This window comes from Lampetra fluviatilis, chromosome 43 (assembly GCF_964198595.1).
Source record: "Lampetra fluviatilis chromosome 43, kcLamFluv1.1, whole genome shotgun sequence".
Taxonomy (NCBI): Eukaryota; Metazoa; Chordata; class Hyperoartia; order Petromyzontiformes; family Petromyzontidae; genus Lampetra; species Lampetra fluviatilis.
The window spans coordinates 8,910,546-8,926,115 of NC_136317.1; positions in this window are offsets into that span (position 1 = coordinate 8,910,546).

Below are 15,570 nucleotides of genomic sequence, written 5' to 3' on the forward strand. Positions count from 1 at the left end.
GTGCACTTGCCCCGACAGTCTGTTACAGGCTATACGAGGGATCTTTGTTTTTTGTAGTGTGAATGTGAATGGGGGGTGTGTATGTAGTTAGGTCAGTGTGTGCGAGGGGCTGGTAACCCCTCCATCTGGCACTTTTCCGGCCAAGCACCACGGTGGAAACACCGAAATAAGCTCGTGCTGGAGGCTCCAGGGGACAGGCGTTTATGACACCTTCTGGCCAAACCCCATTTGGTGGAGTCGGACTGAACCCCACTTCTGGGGGTTCCTCCAGGAACAGGATACTCCTACGATTGGCCACGTGGAATGTTCTAACTCTCGCTGCAGAGGAGAGGCTCTCATTCCCCTGTCGGGAAATGGACTGGTACCGCCTGGACTTTTGTGGAATACAGGAGGTCCGGTGGACCGGTTCTAGGTCCAATCATCACGAGGGGTGGACAGTTCTCCACTTGGGCCTGGAAACTGCCAAACAACAGGGAGTGGCACTTTTGCACAAAAGAATGAAGAGGGTATGGGAGCGCGATGGTGAGATGTGGGAAGCTGTGAGTTCCAGGCTCCTGTGGGCTCGCCTCCCCATCAACAAGAGGTGAGGAATGGTGGTGGTGGTGGTAATGGTTGCTTACACCCCCACCGAAAATGTACATTAGTGTAGGGATTCAGACAAGACTGTTGACTCAATCCTCCTTTCCCAGTTGCTTGCTAAAGTTGCTCTTCGGGATAGAGTCATTCTGTTGGGTGACTTTAATGCCTGAGTGGGTCATCACGCCTACACCTGGGCCTGAGTAATTGGAAAGCTTAGGCCAGGTTAGCTCAATAATAATGGTCGGAGGCTGTTAGACTTCTGTGCAGCCCATGGGCTTATAATTACCAACATGCTGTTCCGGCATCGGCGCATCCACACAACATCATGGATGTATGCCAGGTCCAAGCAAGAACATCTGCTGGACTATATAGTGGTGGAACAGCGGATGCGGGCCCATGTCCATGACACGGGCTTATCTGCCCACTGACCATCAGCTTGGCATCTGTAAGATGCACCTGTCATTCTTCCACTGCTGTGGTGAGTGTAAATGTAGGACCCCATTCAAACACACAGTCGCCTAGTCTCAGCAAGCTGAGGGTAGTTGCAAACAGGAATTTCAACAAAACCTTTGCAGCTGGAGTTGGCATCATCCCCTCCCCACCTGATGCTGAGGAGAAATTGGTGAGGTTCAAGACTGTGGATCATGCAGCTGCAATAACAGCATTGGGTATGCAGTTTAGACCTCCCCAGATACCTTGGCTGAAGGAGGAGGTGTTCCGGCTGGTTGAGACCCACTCTCATCGTCTACAACATCCAACATCGGAGGATGAGGAGGCTTACCGCAGCCTTCACTCAGAGGTTTGGAGAGCCGTGCGGCGATGCAAGTGTAGTGGGTTCTAATTAGGTGCACACACGCAGCTTGGAGGCAACACTATTTATTAACGGTAAGTAATATAACACTGTACATGAGGTGGTGACCACCTTCCTCAACTCACTAACACTCTGGAACACGACACAGACTGGACCAGGCAGGCAACGGCCTGCCTGGCCCAGGACGACGACTCGGGACTTGACGACCGATGATGTCTTCACTTCGGAGTACAGTACAACAGCCTCGCTCTGCGTTCACACCACGCTTATATCTGCTTTGGCGTGGCCGGCTCCGCCCAGGCGTGGCCGGCTCCGCCCAGGCGTGGCTGGCTCTGTCCAGGCCACGCCTCCCTTCCCAGGTCACGCCTCCCTTCCCCCACCTCTGGGAAGGTCCGGATCCCTCCACCACGTGACCCCCCAGGCACCCCCTTGGGGCCCCCAGCCCTCGTACGGGCCGACACAGTAGTGACCGTTCTATGTCACTAAACAAGGATGAGTGGTGGTCACGGGTTGCTGAGGAGATGAAATCTGCCTCAGTAACCCGCGATCACAAATTACTCTTTAATTACCTAAAAAATTACTTACAGTGTCTCACCTATCACCATATTTAAGGGAAAGAACGGTGATCTGATCTCCTACCCACAGGAATTGGTCTGCCAGTTTACAGAGCATTTTTATGAGGTCATTGGGAATAAGAATTCCTTCAGCCCAGCTGGGATTGCAGTACCTCAAATATTGGCAGAAGTAACCACCCCTTGTGAGTGGTTGGCTGAGGTGCCATCTGTGGAGGAAGTACAAGGGGAGATCTGCACGCTGAAACCAGGAAAAGCGCTGGGTAGAAATGATCTCCCAAGCAAAATGCTATGGGGAGGTGGTGGTTGCATGCAGACTATTCTACATGACATTCACAACTGTCTGGACCACAGGGTGGGTTCAGCAGGATTGGAATGATGCACTGGTAGTCTCCCTCTTTAATTATGGGGACTGCACAGACTGTAACAACTACAGGGGTATCTCTCTCCTAAGTGTGCTGGGAAAGGTCTTGGCAAGGATTAATCAACATAGCCTCGTAAGGAGAGGCTTGAGGAGCCCCAATTTGGTTTCGGACCAGGGTCGTCCTGCACGGATGCCATACTTTCTGTCTGTCTGCTACAGTAGAGGTATAGGGAATTCCGACAATACCTACATCTCTGCTTTATTGATCCTGTCAAGGCCTATGATACCATCAACAGGCCAGTGCTCTGGGCTCTTCCTCATGCTTTTGGAGTCCCCGACTCTCTACTCACAATCATTAAGGACCTTCGTGATGGTGGGCAGGCCCAGGTAAAGCTACGTGGTCGGGAATCAGAGCCATTCCCTGTTCACCTTGGGGTGCGGCAGGGTTGTCCTCTGGCTCCCAGATTCTTTAACATCATCTTTGTCCACGTAGTTTGAGACGATTTCTATGGCTGTACCAGAGGAATTTCCATCTAGTATACATACCATATCCACGACGAAATCAGGAAAGGCTCCAGGCCTTGACACCATCCATGCTGAGATGCTCAAAGCCGATTGAGAGACCGCGGCAAATGCACTTACATACCTTTTCCAAGGCATCTCGGAGAGTAAGAGCATTCCCAAGGACTGGAAAAAAGGCTTAACATGTGATACTCCCAAAAAAAAGAGAGAGCTTGGAAACTGCACAACTGGTGAGGAATTACACTCCTCTCGCTTCCTAGCAAGGTCTTCTAAAAAATCATGTTCAACAGAATTAACAGTGCCCTTGACTAGACCCTGCGGAAAGAGCGAGCTGGTTTTAGAAAAAGGAGAGGCTGCAATTGACCACATGTTCACTCTACGCAATATCATAGAACAGTGCCTGGAATGGAAGCCCCACTATACCTCAATTTCATCTATATTAAGATAGCTTTTGATAGCATACACATATGCAGTCTTTGGAAGATCCTACCAACATATGCATCCCACTAAAACTCATTGAGCTGATCAAGAGTTTCTATGATGAATTTGAATGTGCCATCTTGATCAACAACACTACCTCAGACTGGTTCCCTGTCACATCAGCGGTACGCCAAGGATGCATCATTTCACCAATTCTCTTCCTGGTTGCCATTGACAGGGTTATGAGATGCACCACAAGAGACTTCCCAAGGGGAATTCAGTGGACCTCCTTCTCAGTGCTGGAAGATCTTGATTCTGTTCTCTTCTAAACAAACTCATTGCAGGATAAAATAACTCGGTTGAGCCAGTTTGTTGGCCAACGAGGTCTGCAGATAAATTTCGAACAGACCCAAGAGATGAACATCAACACAACAATAACAACAAATACAACAATCAAGGGACAACCACAGGAAGAGGTTAAAAGTTTAACATACCTTGGTGCTGTAATGAGCAAAGAAAACTTCACATCAAAACGACATCAGGTCCAGGCTAAACAAGGCAAGGCACACCTTCCAACTGAGAAACATCTGGAAGCCTGGCCAATACAGTTTAAAGACAAAGGTACGAATATATGACAGCAATGTAAAATTGTGTTTATGTACAATAGTGAAAGCTGGAGAACCACCAACATAGACATGAATTCCCTATTAACCTTTCACAACAACTACCAGAGGAAAATCTGTCGCATCTTCTGGCCAAACAAGATTTCAAACTGGGACCTGTATATCAAGACCAATGCAAGATGCATAATACGAGACGTAACAGAGAAGACTCAGGTGGCTAGGACAAGCTGAGAATGGAACCCGAGTCCATAGCGAAAGCTGCCCTATGGTGGACACCACAAGGGAAGGACCACGGGGCAGGCCGAAGACCACCTGGCGATTCACCATTCAAGACCTGTCTTGGGGTGAAGCAGAGAAAGTTGCTAAAGACCGTCCGGCATGGTGTTGCGGCCTTATGTCCCACAGGGAGCGAAGAGGAGTAAGTAAGTATACATGCAATGGGAGGCTGATCGATGCCCGGGTGCGATCAAGGGGTGGCTCCCTATCGATTATAATCAATAGGGAGGCACCCCTTGACATGTTATGTATGCTGATAATCTGGTAATTGGTGTTCACCCAGAGGAGGCGTGAGAGGCGCTGGTGATGAACCTGGAGCATGCCACTAAGAGGTGGGGTCTTATCATCAGCCCCACCAAAACTAAGCAGTTGCCTGGGTATTCCGTGCTAGCAAACACACCACCTCAACTCCCCATCACTGATGCAGCAGTTATATATCGAGTGGAGAGTTTTCAATACCTGGGCAGTGTGCTTATGACCAGATCCGTCTTGACATTAGAGGTCTCACTTCGAATCAGTCGGGCAGCATTCTCTTTTCATTGGCTTCGGGTCTTCTCAGCATGCCCTCCCTTCCCAATGCCCTTCTTTCTCTATGCTTGTGAAACGTGGACTCCTCTAATGGAACATCTGCACCGGTTAGAAACATTCAGTCTGACCTTCCTACGATAAACCCTGGGTTTAGCCAGGCTGGATTGTGTGAGCTCACAAATCCTTTAAAGATCTGGACACATTCCCATCAGTGAGGTCCTTCGGTGGGCAAGGCTATGTTGGCTGGGTCATGTAGCCCGCATGCCCAAGCAGCTTTTGTTTGACCGGATAGAGGGGGCTAAACGGGCGCGACACGTGCTGAAAAAGAGATGGACCTACGTGGTACAGGAGGACTTGCCGGAGACTGGTACTAGCGGTATCAAGATTGGCCTCTATGGAAGTGGCTCGTGAAGGATGCTCTTGGAAAGGTGGAGGTAGTCATCCTCAAACAACAACAGAGGGCAGAGAGGAGCGACGCTCACAACAATGAGCGGAGCACGGGCGGCTAAAAGGCAGCAAGTTGGCATGGTAGGGGGCAAAGCTGATGCATCTGCCAGTCATCTCAGTCATTCAACCCATGGCACTTGGGTCTCTCCCGTAACCTCCTGCCAGCGAGCCTTCGACACTTCACGTGGCCTCAGAGTACACCTCGTCTGCCACAGATGCTATGGTGACGTCAACGCCACTTAGTTGCAAATGATGGAGACTGTTGTTGTGGTGATCCGCCATGATACACTTTTTTCTCATCCATTACAGAACCATTGTCTTATCTGATACAGAAACCTCGTCTCATCTGATACAGAAATTTCGTCTAATCTTATACAGAACCCTCATCTCATCCAATACAGAATTCTTGTCTCATCTGATACAGAACCCTCGTCTTAGCCAATAAAGGACCTTGGTCTCATCCGATAGAGAACCCTCGTTCTATCCAACACAGAACCTTCGTCTCATCCAATACAGAACCCTCGTATCATCCAACTCAGAACCAGCAGCACCCACACGGAGGCTCGATACACATTGCCACCGTTCACATCACGAGCGGGACGCTGAACATCATTACCGATCGACTGGGCCACAAACTTTACCCCACATATACCCGACCCACAACTCAACGAGATGCACACCCACACCATCGCCACCCCGAATCCACCAATCCCAGAGGATCTTCAGAACCCCCCATAAAGTAAATTCTAAAGTCCCACCCGGGTCTTTGGGACTTAGCGCAAACTCCCAGAGTGGTCTCATTCAATTCAAAAGACTCGGCAGAGAGGAAACTGGGACAATGCCAGCATCCCCAATCAGTACTTCCTCACTCGCCGACCCTACATGAGATCGTCCTGGTTTCACTTGCCCTCTGCATACAAGGTTCTGTGTTGAGCTGCGTCGAAACAGACGAGGATGTCTCCTCCTACACCCACGGAAATTTAGAATATCCCACGGCGTGACTGCAGTCACCAATCTCGAACCATGGACCACACAGTCACCCCATTGCCTGCTTTAATCATTTAAGTACATGGTTCTCTGTATGAGTCTATGGATCTCTATTTGAGTCTACAGTTCTCTGTGGGTCTATGAAGCCGTGCTGTGGCTCACTGAAGAAAAGTCGACATGAGCACGTGCACAAGCTGATCGCCTCTCCACCACAGTGATATGAATCAAACACAGACCAGCCATCGGGTCTAACAACACAACTCAACGCGTTCGTCAATAGCACTGCCCCGAATAGTGGAAAATGTATGAAATATATAACAGCATATAAATAATTTATCATAATCATTGATGTGCTATGAAGAAGGCCCATGGTTCAAAAGATCGCTTCTTACGTATATATTTTTTCCTTTTAGTGTTATTGACGAGCGAGTTGAGTTCAACCTATTTTTTACTAAATATTGTTTATCCATATGAGGTTTTTGGGTTAGATCACGTAAATATAAATGCATCGTTAAACCCGCCACCACCAAACACAGCCACTTAGTAAGGTTTGTCACGTAAACAAAACATGCCAATTCATTGCTAGTGTCGTGTAGCAGCGTGGACTGGCGACCAGGGGTAGCAATTACGGGTGTATCCACCCAAAAGGGAAGATCTGGGGTCGTGGAAGGGAAAATAACTGGGCCAAGGGTCGTGGTAGAAATCCATCTTGTGTCCCTAACTGGGCCAAGGGTCGTGGAAGGGATCCATCTTGTGACTCCCCGAACCAGCTAGATCGTTCCAGAAAGGGGGCGTGGCGTGGCCAGGGTGTGTCCGGGCCCCGCTGGAAGGATAAAAGTGGGCGAGAGAGGGAGATCGGGGCTGTCCGTGGGAATCGGGGTCGTCTCGTCATTGCTGCTGTCCTCGTCGTCACTGCTGCCGTCTTTGTCATCGCTCGACGTTGCCACTGCTAGATAGTTAGCCAGCTATCTAGTCAGTCAGCGCCGTCGTTGCTAGGCGGTCAGGGTTGTGTTATGTGTTTGCGAGTGTTATGTGAAATAAATAATAAGGTGCCTCTACAGTTACTGTCTCCGGAGTCGTACACTACACGAGTATGGCACACCAGTTTGTAGGGAGAGTAAACTTACAACATTTACAATTCGAGTAGCGTGATATTTTGTCAGTAATTACAATAACCAGCATCATCAGGCGACAGCCAGAGTTGTGGATAAATCCTCCTGTTTTGGTCTTAAATAGAGGGATGAGCCAATCAGGTGCGAAGGCCAGAGGGGGGGAGGGTTAATGTATCTTCGGTATATATATATAAATATTAGTCGTTTCTTGCGGGGGTGTGTCACACGGTACTCGCCTCCAAAATGTAACGCTGTTTCTTTCCAGCCCGTGGAGAGAGAAACTATTATCAACCACAAGGGGGATTTGATCCCATAATTTCACAATTTAACAAATAAAAACTTAACCTTATTTAAATTATAATTTGTTCATTATTGTACGATAATATTTGCTATGATTTTATAGTGCTGTGTCGTGCTTTGTGTTTGTATGTGTTACAGCATAAGTCCATGTGAAACTGTTGGTATTATTCCCCCCGTGAGTGGTACATTCCGAACAGCCCAAAAGCTACGGTGATCAAAGCATATGGCGGTAACGCAATTTATTATTACAGACGTTAATTTGGCATCATTGGACTGACGTAAATCAGAATCTATATTTATACTGGAGGAGGAATCCGATGAGTTATGAAGATCTTTTTCACAGATGTCCAGTAGGGGCACAGTGTAAGAACGTTACAACAACAAACAGTACAAAGCAGTGCAAGTGCAAGGAAGGTAAACAAATCACCCAAACACATCTATATAAATAAGTTAGTAGCTTCGTACGTGCGTTTACAATCGGGGATTGCCAGAAAGTGTCTGCTTTATACACCAGTCACAGCATTAACGAAGAGGTGATGAGGAGTCTGCCAGGAGAAATGCAGCAGTACCTCTCAATTGATACGGTGGAGGATCGAGAAGATGTTCAGTGTGGGGGTCGCTAGCCCCCGAGATCCCTCCCTCGATAATACTAACGGCCGGACTAACATCATCAATCGCCCCCCCGCTGCTAAGCGAACCGCCGCTAGGCTCCTCACCCAGGGTGTGGGAGCCGTCACCCGAGGGTTCCCCTCCACCGCGGGTCCGCGTAGCAGGCATGGATAACCACGCACGCGCACACCCACACACAGCTCTGCACGGCACTCACCCAACCCTGACCACTCACGTTAGGATCGCGCACCTGTGTTACACACGTCGTGAACGTGCGCGCACACACGCATACAGCTCCACACGCGATACCCACTCCTGCGCCGCTCTGCGCCGCGCTGGCCGCCCACGTTACGATCGCGCACCTTGGGCACGCCGATTACGCACGCCGAGAGCTTACGCAAGTAACGAGCGCACGCAAGCGGGGCACACGCCGACACGACGACTCGTCCCCTCCCCCACTCGCGCGTGCACGTCAACACAAATATCGTACAAGGACGATTCTCCTCTCACACGGCTGCGTAGTCACGCCAACACACCAAAAGTGCTCTCCCCGGGCGTTAACGCACACACCTCCGTACCCGCACAATCGTACAGAGACCACGGCCTTTATGCGTACAACGACCACACACTCGCGAATGCAGTGCACGCTAATACCACGTTCCAAAAACACCCAACAACACGGTTTTGTTACTACGCTCGAGATTTTATTAGCCCTTGCTAACCAACCGAGCCACCCGTGTGTGTGTGCGGGACAGCAAGGCGCTTCTAACCCACACTCTGGTGCCGTGTAGCCCTATTCTATGCTGCGCTCTCTGCTAAACCGCTTTCCTACTCGTCCTTACCCCGAACTAACCCTCTCCTACGGATCCTACCCTCCGCTCTGAGGTGTTGTAAGGCGCGCAACACGATACCGTCTGTAGTCCTTGGTGACCTTGCGGCGCTCAGATCGTCCTGCAGACAATCTAGCGGCTCGCCCGATGACTCCTTCGTCGCTGACCCCGTGTCCAAACTCCAGAAGAAGAGAGTTCCCTACTGCCCCTGCGTTTTCTTTTAAACTATTCACATCAAAGGCTAGGCGCCCCCGTCCCGACCGCCTTGGTCTCTCGACCAATCCTGAGCCTAGGATTTCCCGCTCTTTTGCGATCCCGCCGGCCTTTGAACTTTCGACCAATCAGTCGTCCCGGTTCCTGATCCCAGCTATCTGCCTTGCTGACCCGTGTTTGTGTTTGTATGCGTTTCTAACTGCGGGGCTCTCTGAGCTCGCCGTGGTCGTGCGATCTCAAATCCGCCCACGGCGCCGCAGTGTTACTTGGCCTGGGAAGGGTCCTGTCCAATTCCCTGGCCCTGAGAAACCGTGGGGTAACCCCCCTAGGGGGCCCTCGGGTGAAAACTCAGGGTAGGTGACCCGACCACGAGGCCCTACGTGGGTGCGGGTGCGTGTTTATGTGGGGGGGGGTGATGGGGGGCAGTGCGGCGGTGGAAGCCGGGCGGCTCCCTGGCTCGGCCGAGCGGCCCCGTCGCTGTGGCACCACATAGCCCCCCGGGGTGCCAGTCCCCGTCCCGGGTTGACTGGAGCACCTCGCCTGGGTTGCCCCCACGAGGTATCGCCGCGGGGTCCGCGGGATTCGCCCGGCCCTTGTGGCTGGCCTCGGGGGTGGCGGCTCCGTCTCCTGGGGCTCCGGCGGTGGTCTCCTCCTCCATTCCAACGGCTCCCCTCGGTCTCTGGCACCTGCGGGCTGGGGAACAAACTCAGAGGCGGTGGGGTTTAAGGGTCGCCGTCCTCGTCGCCCCCGGCCCCGCCCGGGGCCCCTCGGAGCCCGGGGCTCCGTGGGGCCCATATACTGCGCGAGGCCCCCGGGCACGGGGGGTAGGGGGACCCCGGGGTTTCGGGGTACTTGGACGGCGGGGCTCCCCCCCTCGGGGGCTGCTCGCCACGGCTTCAGTCGGCGGATGTTGACCACCATCTCCCGGCCCCTCTCTCCTCCCTGAATCAGCACCGTCCATGGTGAGATCTGCCGTCTCACAATCCAGGGTCCTCGCCAGTAGGTGGTCAGCTTCCCCACCTGTCCGGCACCGACGCGGGGAGTGTACAGCCACACCTCGGAGCCCGCAGTGTAGAAGGGGGGCTCCATACGGGGTCGGGCGCCCTGCTCTTGCCGCTGGTGCGCGGCCTCTCCGTGCGGGTAGGCTCGGCCCCTGGCCCCTCGCAGGGTCTCCAGCAAGTGCTCCACGGGGTGGCTCCCTTCCTCCCGTTGCGGCGGAGGGACACCGAACAGCAGATCTGCGGGCAGGCGAGACTCGCGACCAAACATCATTAGGAACGGGGTCTGTCCTGTAGATGTGTGAACGGCGGTGGTGTAGGCGAACAGGGCATAGGGGAGGTGTTCGTCCCAGTCCTGTTGATTCGCGGCCGCCATGCGTTTAAGCTTCCCGGCCAGAGTCTGGTTCATCCTCTCTACCATCCCGTTCGCCTGGGGGTGATATGCCGTGGTTCGGTCCTTCTGGATCCCGAACTCTCGGCACAGCGCCTGGAATAGTTCGGCCTCGAATTCACTACCCTGGTCGGTAATGACTCGTTCGGGGATCCCGCACTTAAGTACGTAGTTTTCCACGAAGGCCCGGGCCACTACGAGGGCTGTTTTATCCGGGATAGCCACCGCCACGGGGTAGCGGGTGAAGTACTCCACCGCTACAAGAATATATCGGTTGCCCCGGTGGGATCGTGGAAAGGGCCCTTGCAGGTCGATTCCGACCAACTGATTCGTCCGACTGACTCGGAACGGCCTCAGGGGTACCTGGTACCTCGCCGGCTTTTGCCCACACTGCTGACAGGCCCGGCAGCCCTGCACCCAGGCGGCCACATCTTGCGCCAATTTAGGCCAGAGATACTGGCGACGCAGAGTCTCCCGGGTGCGCCGTTCCCCATCATGGCCCCCGAGCGGGTGGTCGTGTACCAGTCGTAGCAGCTGGGGTCGCACCTGGGCAGGAACACAGATACACCCCGGCTGGCCGGCCTCGGTTAACTCCCGTACCACTCCGTTCTGTACACACAACCGGGCATACAAACCGCTCCAGGGTCCTGGTAGGGCGCTCTTTTCCTCCCGCAGTGCCGCCTCCACTGCCGCCAGATCCGGATCTCGCTGCTGGGTCTGTCTCAGCTGCTCGTCGTTTAGGCCCGGGAAGGCACAGCCGACGTCCTCCTGGATCCGTCCGATCGGGTCCCGAGCCGCGGGTCCCGCGCTTGCCGGGCGGTCGACGGGATCCTCAGTGCCACCCGCGAGGGTCTCTGTGGCGCACACTGCACTCTCTCTCGGGGGGGGGAGTTTAGTTTCCGCGCGCTCCTTGGGTTCTGCTGCCTGGCGGCAGCGTCCCCCCGTGAAGCACGGGCAGGCGTCTCCCTCCCTCGTCTCAGCGCGCACCGCGGGCCGTCTTGACAAGGCGTCCGCGTTCGCGTGTGTCCGCCCCGCTCGGTACTCGATCTGCAGGTTGTACTCCTGCAGCTGCGCCAGCCATCGAGCCATCTGCCCCCGCGGTTCCTTGAATGTAAGGAGGAACTGCAGTGCATAATGATCGGTGCGCACACGACATTTCCTGCCGTACAAGTACGGTCGGAACTGTTTACACGCGAAAATTACAGCATACAGTTCCTGACGGGTTACACAATAGTTCAGTTCGGCCCCGCTCAGGGTCCGACTGGCGTACGCGATGACCCGCTCCGTCCCACCCTGCACTTGCGACAGCACCGCGCCCAGCCCACTGCTGCAGGCGTCAGTGTCCAAAATAAAATCGGTGGTGAAATCTGGGAAAGCCAAGGTGGGGGTGTGGGTGAGGTGGTCTTTGAGTGTGGTGAAAGCCGTCTGGCAGGCCTCCGACCACTGATAGGGGTTCTTAGGGGAGGTGAGTTGGGTGAGGGGGCGTGCAATCTCACTGAATCCCTTTACAAATCGACGGTAATAAGTGGCGAGTCCCAAGAATGACCTGATCTCCGTCAGGTTCCTCGGCCGCGGCCAATCCACTACGGCACGCACCTTCTCGGGATCGGTGCTCACCCCTGCCTCGCTGACTCGGTGTCCGAGGTACCCCACCTCGCGTTGCGCAATGTAACACTTACGTGGCTTGAGCTTGAGATGGGCTGCTCGCAGTCGCTGGAATACTTCCCGCAGCCTGGACCAGTGTTCGGACAGCGACCTACTGAACACTATTACGTCGTCCAGGTAAATCAGGCACTGTTCCCACTGCAAGCCCCGCATCACCAACTCCATCAACCGCTGGAACGTCGCGGGCGCGTTAGTGAGTCCGAACGGCAACACTCGAAACTCAAACAGGCCCATCGGGGTGGTGAATGCTGTTTTTGGCCGATCCTCCTCCGTCATCTCCACCTGCCAGTAACCGGACGCCAGATCGAGGGTGGAAAAATACCGCGCTCCTGCGAGACTGTCGAAGGTGTCGTCGATGCGTGGGATGGGAAAAGCGTCGCCGAGGGTGACTGCGTTCAATTTTCGGTAATCAACGCAGAACCGAGTCGATCCGTCCTTTTTCGTTACCAGTACCACCGGGGCAGACCAAGGGCTCGCGGAGGGCTGGATTATGTTATCGCGTAGCATATCCGTGACTGCCTCTTTGATCTGGGTCCGTTCAGGCGCGCCCACTCGGTATGCGGGGAGTTTGATGGGTCGGGCTGCACCTGTGTCAATTTGGTGCTTGACCAGGTCGGTCCGGCCCACGTCCGAATCGTGCTCACTGAACACGTCGGCGTACTCCCGCAATAACCCGCGCAGCTGATCGGCCTCCCCCTTAGGTAAGGCTGCCCAAGGCACATGTAGCGCATCCTGCAGGGGAACAATCTCGGCTCGGGGGGTCGGGCCGACTCGCCAGGCCAGATCCTGGCTGTCCTCGGGGCGGCCAGGGTCCTCCGCCCAGAGTGCGAACACCGAGTCGTTCGAGTGGCGAGCGTGCAGGGGGTGTACGGTGGCTACCGGGGTGCGTCGTCGTATCATTGCCGGGGTACTGTGTGGGTTAAACACACGTATAAACAGCCGGCCCCCATCTGCGTTTACCAGTGTGGCTGACCCTACCACCCCGTATCGCGATGCCAACTCCGGGTGAGGAGTCAGCATTACCTCGCCCGATGGTCGGTGGGTTGGGTCGGTGGAGAGGGTTGCCACTGGCACCAGCATCTCGGCGAGAGGCCCGATGGTGACGGCCGACACCAGCGTAGCGGCCACGGGTGTGAAGCGTGGGCGATTCGGCTCCTGTCCTAGGAACGGAATCCGCTCCCCGCTGCCCTCCACCGTAGCGCATCGTTGCCGGGGCTGTACGTTAAGTCCCAACTTTTCCAGGAGGTCCGTTCCTGCAATGCACTCGTGGCACAACACACTCGAAACGTAGAATTCCTGTGTGCACACCTGGTTTCCTAGACGGACCTTGAGGGAGACCTTCCCCAGCAACCCCATCCCGGCTCCGCTTGCCGTGTGCAGCGCGCGATCCGGGGCCTGCAGGCAGCCCACGTCCACCCCGAGCATGCTGCAGTGCGCGGCGCTCATGAGAGAGGCCACGGCGCCCGTGTCCAACAGGATCCGGGTGCGCTGCCCGTTCACCTGGCCTTCCACCAGCGACGTGGCTCCCGTTATCCCTGCCACCAGCTCCCGCAGCCAATCGCCCGAGGTCCATGCGCCCTTGGGTGTTGTCGTTGTAACCTGTTTATGGATCACTCGCTCGCCATTATTATTACAGCTGGTTTGGGTCGGGTCTACGTCGATTTCATCCCCTGGTGGTCCCCTCTCTAGGGGGGGCTTAGTGTTTGACCTATGCATCGGCCTCGCACGGGCGCGCTGAGGGCAGTCCCTCATGAGATGCCCTCGACGGTCGCACACATAACACGTCCTGGGAGGAGTGGCGGCTCTGTGGCGAACTTTCTGCCCACTCCCTCCTCCCCCCGTGCGCTGTTGCTCATACTCTGCTTCTAGTCGGGCTATCCTCCCAGTTAATCCTCCTACCTCGGCCTGGACCGTCTCTACCATTGTCTCCAGCGCAGTCATGTGTGCCCGTACTTGGGTTACCTTGTTGTCTACTTGGGTTACCCTGTCACCTACCTGGGTTACCTGGCCGGAGACATCCTTTATACCCGTTTGTATACCGGCAACCCATCCCGGGGTTGTCTCGCGGGACACTGGAGGCTCTCTTTCCCGGCCCCTTACCGTTCTCGCGAGCTCCTGTTCCTCCTCCTCGTCTTCCGAGAGCAGGCTCGCAATGGCGCGCTCTCGTCCCAGCCCCCGGAGCTGCGCGCGTTCGCTGTGAATTCTTTCACACTTACGTGCGCGCTCGACAAGGGCGTTAAAGGGAAGACGTGGGCAGCTCATGTCTGGCTGCCACCACGCCGTGCGAGACAGGTACCGCTGGATTTTCTCGGCGGCCAGTTCCTCAATAACATTAGTTGCGTACCCCGGGCGTGCGATCTTTGTTAACTCGCGCACATCCTCGGCGTAATCACGGAGATCTTCGCCAGGTTGGCGACGGCGCGCCTCTAAGGCCGATTTTGCTTCCTCCTCGTCACGCGTGCCAAAACGCTGATCGAGTCGGCGCATCAGCTCCTCTAGCTGTGTCTGTGCGCTCGCGGGTAACGCTTCTACAAAATCGGCTGCCCGCCCATCAAGATTCATATTAAGTTGACGTACTGCCTGCGCGTCCGTCCATCCATTAATTTCCTTGGCCCCTAAGAGATTGCGGGCGAATGCCTTCCACGAAGGGGCCCCCCGGCCGGTAAATATCAGTCTTATTTTAGCGTGAGGTAACGCGGGGGTCCGTACCGCTTCCGACACCAATTTGTGGGGGTCGCTAGCCCCCGAGATCCCTCCCTCGATAATACTAACGGCCGGACTAACATCATCAATCGCCCCCCCGCTGCTAAGCGAACCGCCACCCAGAGGAGGCGTGAGAGGCGCTGGTGATGAACCTGGAGCATGCCACTAAGAGGTGGGGTCTTATCATCAGCCCCACCAAAACTAAGCAGTTGCCTGGGTATTCCGTGCTAGCAAACACACCACCTCAACTCCCCATCACTGATGCAGCAGTTATATATCGAGTGGAGAGTTTTCAATACCTGGGCAGTGTGCTTATGACCAGATCCGTCTTGACATTAGAGGTCTCACTTCGAATCAGTCGGGCAGCATTCTCTTTTCATTGGCTTCGGGTCTTCTCAGCATGCCCTCCCTTCCCAATGCCCTTCTTTCTCTATGCTTGTGAAACGTGGACTCCTCTAATGGAACATCTGCACCGGTTAGAAACATTCAGTCTGACCTTCCTACGATAAACCCTGGGTTTAGCCAGGCTGGATTGTGTGAGCTCACAAATCCTTTAAAGATCTGGACACATTCCCATCAGTGAGGTCCTTCGGTGGGCAAGGCTATGTTGGCTGGGTCAT